This window comes from Pteropus vampyrus, unplaced genomic scaffold, assembly GCF_000151845.1.
Source record: "Pteropus vampyrus isolate Shadow unplaced genomic scaffold, Pvam_2.0 Scaffold103, whole genome shotgun sequence".
NCBI classification, from domain to species: Eukaryota; Metazoa; Chordata; class Mammalia; order Chiroptera; family Pteropodidae; genus Pteropus; species Pteropus vampyrus.
The window spans coordinates 4,702,820-4,710,692 of NW_011888884.1; positions in this window are offsets into that span (position 1 = coordinate 4,702,820).

Here is a 7,873-nt window from a genome sequence, read left to right on the forward strand (position 1 = left end):
TAAATGCCTAAGACTGACTCAAAGAAAAGATTATCTGAAACATTTAATGATTATTTCATTTAAAATTTTTTTTGGCTATTTTTTCTGTAAAACATCTGGAATAATATATTTCTTTTTTATAATATTGGAAATATGTAAGGCTTTTCTTTGGAAGACACTATAGCCTAATACCTTAACAAAAGACAGATAGGATTAACTACACAAACCTTTTTAAACATCTAGATATAAAAGTTACCATAAGTAAACACAACCGACAAACAGGTGAATAATACTTTACTGCTATGATCTGAAAGTTTGTGTCCCCCAAAATTCGTACATTGAAATCTTAACTCTGAAAGATGATAGTTTTAGGAGGTGGTTCTTTGGAAGGTACTTGAGGGTGGAGCCCTCATGAATGGAATCAATGCCTTATAAAAGAGCGCCTGCCACCATGTGAGGGCACAGCAAGAAATCTGCAGCCTGCAGCCTCAAGGAGGACCTTCACCTAAACTCAAGCATGTTGGCACCCTGATCTTAGACTTGCACTCTCTAGAACTGTGAGAAATACATTTCTGTTGCTTATAAGCTACCTAGTCTATGACATTAAAGCAAACTGAACAGATGAAGACATTTATTATCCATAATACTCAAAAACCTCCTATTAAAAACAAAAACTAAACACTTTCCGTAGAAAAATGGGTAAAGGACATAGCAGAAAAAATCCACAGTGAAAGGGCAATAAAGTGTGAAATGCTGCTCAACCTCACTAATAATAAAACTGTAGGTTAAAAAATTAGGAGCTTTCATTCCTCACCTAACAACCTGGCAAAGATTTAAAAGCTTGTTAATATCCAGTGTCAGAGAAAGTCACAGTACTCTCCTACAATATTGGTGGGGATATCATTACCTCTTTCTGAGAGGAATTTAAGAATTTATACCAAATTTTAAAAGGTGCGTATTTTTTTTACTTCAGAAATTCTTCTCCTAGGAATGTATCCAATAGCAATACTGTTTTGTTTCAATAAGGAAAAATGAGGAAAACCTAAATTTCTATAACTGGAATATTGGTTAAATAATAAGAAATACTATTCAGCTATTATAAACTATGAGATCAATTGGGATTAACCAGCATAAAAAGATATCTGCAATACACCCTTGACTTAAAAAAGTACTTTACAAAAACAGCATTGAAACGGAATCCTGTTTATGTGATGTGTGTGTGTGTGTGTGTGTGTGTGTGTGTGTGTGTGTGTGTGTGTAGAAGAGATTGTGAAAAATATATAGCACTCCATTAGAGCAGTTACCTTTGGAGAGGAGATGGGGGAAATTGGGATGAGGTTGAACAACACAGACAGGAAACACTTTGTGAATTATAGACTTCTATATAGTTTTTGTTTTGACAAAAGCATTTATTGCTTTTTAAGCTATATTAAAATATTTTTTTATAAAATGTCTGTAGGGTTAGGGGTGCTCCCAAATGACCTATTAATCATAAAGAAATGATGCAAAGTGTCCTGAGTACAGAGAAAGAACAGGTCACCATTAAATGTGATGATTAGGGAAAGACTTAATGGAGAAAAGACCAGCATTGAGCCGGTCTTTGAACAACAGGTAGGTTTTTGATAAGTGAAGATGGGGGAAATATAGTTTTAGGTATAAAAATGACATAAGCAAAAGTTTAGGCTTAGAAATAAATGTGGTCTGTTGGATGTTCCAGTTGTCTATTGTTGTATCACATATCAAAGTAAAACTTGGTGACTTAAAACAACAACAATTAGATATTATCATCTCTCACAGTTCTGGGGACTGAGAAGGCTCAGGTAAACTGGCAGTTCTCACTTGGAGGCTCTCCCGTGGTTTTAGTCAGACAGCGGATGGGGCAAAAGTCATCTCATTTCCTCACTCATATACCTGGTGACTAATGCTGACTGCTGGCTATCAGCCAGAACACTTACATGGAGCCTGTCTGTGTAACCCAGGCTTCCTGGCAGCATGGTGGCTGGGTTCCAAGAGGACCAGGTTAACACTGCATTACCTTTTATAGCCCCACCTCAGAAAGCAGATAGTGTGACTTTTGCTACAGTCACAAACTCATTCAGATGCAAGGGAAGAGACCATAGATGCCACTGCTATCCACTCACAACAAGAAAAATAACAATGTCACATTGTAAGAAGAGCACACAGGGTGGGAGATCTCGCCACGAGCTCTCCAGTTTGCCACAGTTCCCAACACTCTGAAGTCTCCTCTGACAGGAGCCAGTCTTTCATATCTACATTACCCCAGCATCATGGGCCTTAGAGTTTGTACCTCCTACACAGTAGAAGAGCAGAAGACTTGGAGCAAAGAGATAACAGAGAGAGCTTTTTGCTTTAAAAAGATCACTGTGGTCACACCTTACAGGGAGGTCTAGAGGAAGAGATTAAATAATAAAAAGAGTAGGTGCTAAAGCTGTTGTCCCTACTCATCAACTCTGCTCCCCAGTTCAGCAAAATAATGCCTAAGTGTGATGAATGGGAGTCTTCCATATTCTGCCCAAAGCATTCAGTCTTCAGGATGCTCTGAACAGGTCTCAATTCTTATAGGATCCATTGCTCCTATGCATGGCAGGAAACTACTAGGCCATGAGAGGTCATTGAACTTTTTGAGAATACCAAGGTACCACTTCGGGGTTACTAACTGATAGTTCTTCAGTTGAGCAAAGGACAGAGATTACCTGGGAATCAAGCTTGATTTGACCGCCAGCTTACTTTCCAAGTGATCCAATAGCCTGTCTCAGTGTGATGCTGCAGAACAAAATGAAGGAAAAGGAGAGGTAAGGGAGGCTGTGAGGTCTGGCCAGACTAGTAATTTGAAGCTTGGCTACAGTGATCCCCAGCTCCCTTCAAGTCCTGTTAAGAGATTTGTGTTTGGCCATGAAACTTGTAGCATTAGCCTGGTTCTTAAAGTAATCCCCCACCCCCAACTATTATCATTTTATTGGACAAACTGTCAAAATCTACCTGTTTTTTTCCTAGAGCTCCTTTCTTCTTTTCTCACTGGCAGTAGACAGAGTCATTTTCCCTAATACTATGTAATTTAGAAGAGGCTGTGTCAATTGCATAAAATATTTCTAATCTCCATAATTAAGATGCTGCCGGTCTGACAGCTTTGCTCCCTTACTCCCTCTCAGCTAGTTGCAAGATGTAGAAAGATATTTGAAAAGAGTACTAAAGCAAAAATGACATGCTGTTCCTCTCCCAAAGGGCCATCTCATGGCTATCACTTGCCTCCCTGGACTCCTACTTGGAGAGTTTCATTTATGGCTTCTTCAAAGGTAGGAAGGAGAGACTATGTCAAGGTTCTCCAAACCATATTCTGTCCATTCCCGGAAAATGTATACCCTGTTCTCAGTTTGGATTTAGAGAAAATCCAGATTGCCCCTTCTTATGGCCTGCTTTTGAGGTTAGCTCCTAACACAGTGTTCGACACGGAAATAGTCGCCAATGAATTAGGGTCAGACAATTGAATAACTGAATTTAGAGGTCGATGAAAAATTTAGAGGTGAGAAGTAGCAGAACATTGTATTTGCTGGTGAGAGGAATCTGTGAAGACCATATACTCCATTTTCCTTCACCAAGATTGCCATAATATTCAACTCTTTCCTCCTCCCTTTTGCTAGTTTGACAATATATTCATGTGTAGCCTGTAAAAGTCTCATTTTATCCTCACAATAATTCTATTAAGTAAAAACTTCTATCACTTTTATTTTTCAATTTTTATCACTATTTTAGAGATTAGGAAAAGAAGTATAACAAAATAGTCTTGACAGACTAGATTATGCTGCTGTGACAAATTTACTGTCAATTCTAAGTGGTTTAAAGAACAATGGTTTATTTCTCCTTCACAGTATTATGAAACAAAAGTTAGCCCAGTTGGGGAGAGGTGGGATGGTAGTGTCTGCTCCATTCAAGTATCTAGGCTTATGGAAGCTTGGAGATATTTTAGCTGCAACCTGTATAAAGTGAGGTCTTTCAGCTTCTCAGAGAGAAGAAAAAATTGAATAATTACCTCTGGATTTTCACTGCTTCAGCCCAGAAATGACACACATTCTTTTGGTTGCATTTCATTAGCTAGTACTAGTCTTATCTCTTAACATAATAGTAAAAGGAAGAAATTGTAGGAATAATGGAATATATGGGAAGCATTACTGTCACTGCTTTATGAGGTAATAATTTGCCCACCTTCACATAGCTATTAAGTGGCAAGATTGGCATCTAGACCCAAGCTGTCTGACCCCAGAGTCCATGCTCTTAACCACTGCATTTTTCATAACTTCATCATGTCATTTTGAGAATAGAAGTGGCCATGGTGTGGGAGGCAGCTGTACCATAGTAGGAAGATCCCTAACTCAAGACATTTGGGTTTGCATACCCATTGTCACTTTCTAGTTATGAGGCCTCGGGCAAGTCCCTTAGCCTCTCTGCTAAGAACAGTTTCCCCACCTATAAAATAGAGATGAATAAAACTTATTTACATTATTATGAAGATGGCAGTATAAGAACCTTCATGACATATAATATTCCCTTAATGAATGTTTAAGTTTGAATTCTTATCATTTCTTCTTCCCGCTGCTCCTTCTGTCGTCACACAAGTGCCTTCCTAGGATGTAAATCCTTCTATAAGGAGACCTTTCACTGAAAGTCCTAGTTGAACTTTTGCCAGAGGAAAGACTTCAGTAACCTGATCTCAACACATCTAGCATTAAAGTTCTGATTCTATTACCAGTCCTTTTCCAGATATCAGCAGTTTTCTTCATGTGTTGCTAAGCACAACTCGTTCATGACTTCAGGTAAAAGGAAAGGATAATGTCACAGTGGAATTAAAAGTTGTGGCTTGAGAGCAGTTTTGCATTTAAAAACACTGCGAATGTTGGAACCTCTCTAGAAAGTAAATGTCAACGCACATTAATATGGAGTGAGTACCAATGCCTTCAGGTATCAACCTTCTGAAAGAGCCCATTAGGTTTATCGTTGTAGCCTCTTCTAAACTCTGAAAATGGATCTTCTATATTTCTGTAATATTATTTAGAAAAAAAATTAAATATCTATTAAAGCAACCAGGGAATAGGGGAAAAAATGTCTTATTTAGAAACTTAATGGACTTTTTTCTCCTGGGTAAGGAAAATAAATTGTTTCCTATGGGAAGGTGCATAAACTCTTTCAGAAGGCCTCTGGGTAATTGTTTAGGAGAGTATTGGTAGAGATAATTTACAATCTTAGGAGCTGAAGTTCGTAGCAAAAGTAATGAGCTTCCCTGAAGCAAGGCTCTTTTTTCAAAAGGAGCCTGAAGCACCTCAATTTTTATTTTTTATTCTTTGCCTTTCTTGTTAGCATCTCAAACATTCTGACACGGGTTGCAATCTTGGGCTCTGAAGCAGACAAATGTGGGTTTGATAACCAGCTCAGCAAACTACTAGCTGTGGGACCTTATGTAGCTTACGTAAGCCCTCTGAGCACCTGTGTCCTCATCTGAGACATTGCATCATGATTATTAAATGAAGAATAGCACTTTGCAAGGTTACAAATAGTGTATGTGACATGTTTGACACCTAGAACAGATTATTTTTAACTCACTTCTTTAGATAATGAATTTTTTTTCAGTAATAATAGTTTTTCTTAATTTATCCTTAGTTTCAAAACAATAATTAAAAAGAATAAATTTAATTTTTAATAATTAAATGTATGTTTGAAAAAAAGAATTCAATGAATGATTTGCATTGAAGGGAAGCAGAATTTGTTACCCCAAAATATGCCTCTTTGGCATATTGGTTATTTTAAACTAATTATCTTTAAAGAAACAGCAGACGCAGGAGAAGCTCTGATAACCAGATAGAAGTTACCCTTGTGTAAGAGACACATGTATAAGGGAAATCTCCATTTATAAAGATATTTCCCATGCTATACCAGGAAAAGGAAATGACCAAATTTCTAGAAACTCATCAGTGAAGAAGGTATCAACAACTCTGTATAACAACCATACTCTTGTTTACTGTGCTTTCCTGGTAACCCCCAAAAGTGGTTCCCCAATCCCAATCCTTCGTCTTTAGCTGCATATGGTATTTAAGGTGGCTTGGGTGATTTTGGAGAGCTATTCACTTTTCCTGGATATCTCTTATGTACATGGGAAGTATACATGTTATTAAACTTTTTTGTTTTTCTCCTATTAATCTTTCTCTATTATGAGGGTGTCTTAGCCAAGAACCTAGAAGAGTATAGGGAAAATATTTTTTCTCCCCCATAATTCGAACTAAAATATACAGTTACTAAACAATTATACCTTGCAGTTCATAGTTTTACTGTTTTTAGTTTTAAACTTTAATTGAAAAAAAAAATTGTTGAGCAATTATATGCCAACAAATTGGACAATCTGGAAGAAATTAATGAATTCCTAGAAACATACAATCTTCCAAAACTGAGCCAGGAAGAAACAGACAATTTGAACCGACCAATTACTACTAACAAAATCAAATCAGTAATCAAAAAACTCCCAAAAAACAAAAGTCCTGGACCAGATGGCTTCACAGGTAAATTTTACCAAACATTCAAAGAAGAATTTACACCTATTCTTCTCAAACTATTCCAAAAAATTCAAAAGGAGGAAAGGCTCTCAAACTCATTTTATGAAGCCACCATTACCCTGATTCCAAAACCAGACAAAGACATTACAAAAATATTATAGGCCAATATCCCTGATGAACATAGATATAAAAATTCTCAACAATACATAAGCAAACCAAATTGAGCAGTACATTAAAAGGGTCATACACCATCATCGAGTTGGATTTATTCCTGGGATTTAAGTTTGGTTTAATATTCTCAAATCAAGTAATGGGATACACCACATAAAAAAATTGAAAGATAAAAATCATATGATCATATCAATAGATGCATTTATGATAAAAACACTCAACGAAGTGGGAATAGAAGGAACGTACCTCAACGTAATAAAGGCCATATATGACAAACCCACAGCTAACATCATACTCAGCAGGTAAAAGCTAAAAGTGTTTTCCTTAAGATCAGGAACAAGACAGGATGTCCACTTTCACTACTTTTATTCAACTTAGTATTGGATGTCCTAGCCATAGCCACCAGACAAAGAAAATAAAAGATATCCAGATTGGAAAGGAAGAAGTAAAACTGTCATTATTTGCAGATGACATAATACTATATATAGAGAACCCTAAAGATTCCACCCTAAAACTGTTAGAACTAATAAATGAATTCAGTAAAATAGCAGGATACAAAATTAATATTCAGAAATCAGTTGCATTTCTATACACCAATAATGAACTAGCAGAAAGAGAAATTAAGAAAACAATCTTATTTAAAATTGCATCACACACACACAAAAAACCCCTAGGAATAAGTTTAACCAAGAAGGTAAAAGACCTGTACTTGGACACTTGGACAATTATAAGTCATTGAAGAAAGAAATTGAAGAAGATGTAAATAAATGAAAACATAGACCGTGCTCATGGGTAGGAACAATTAATATTGTTAAAATGTCCGTACTACCCAAAGCAATCTATAGATTCAATGCAATCCCTATCAAAATACCAATGGCATTTTTCACAGAGCTAGAATAAATAATCCTAAAATTTACATGAACCATAAAAGATCCTAAATAGCCACTGTAACTTTAAGAAAGAACAAAGTCAGAGGTATCGCACTAACTGATATCAAACTATACTAAGCAATGTGAGAGACAGTAAACTCTCTCACATTGCTTACTGTTATTTTTTCTGATATATCTCCTTAGGCAGGAGAAACAGAAGAAAATGTTAGGAATTGTTAGGAATCAAGAAAAGGAAAAGACAGCCTTCTGAATGAGAGAAGATATTTGCCAATGACA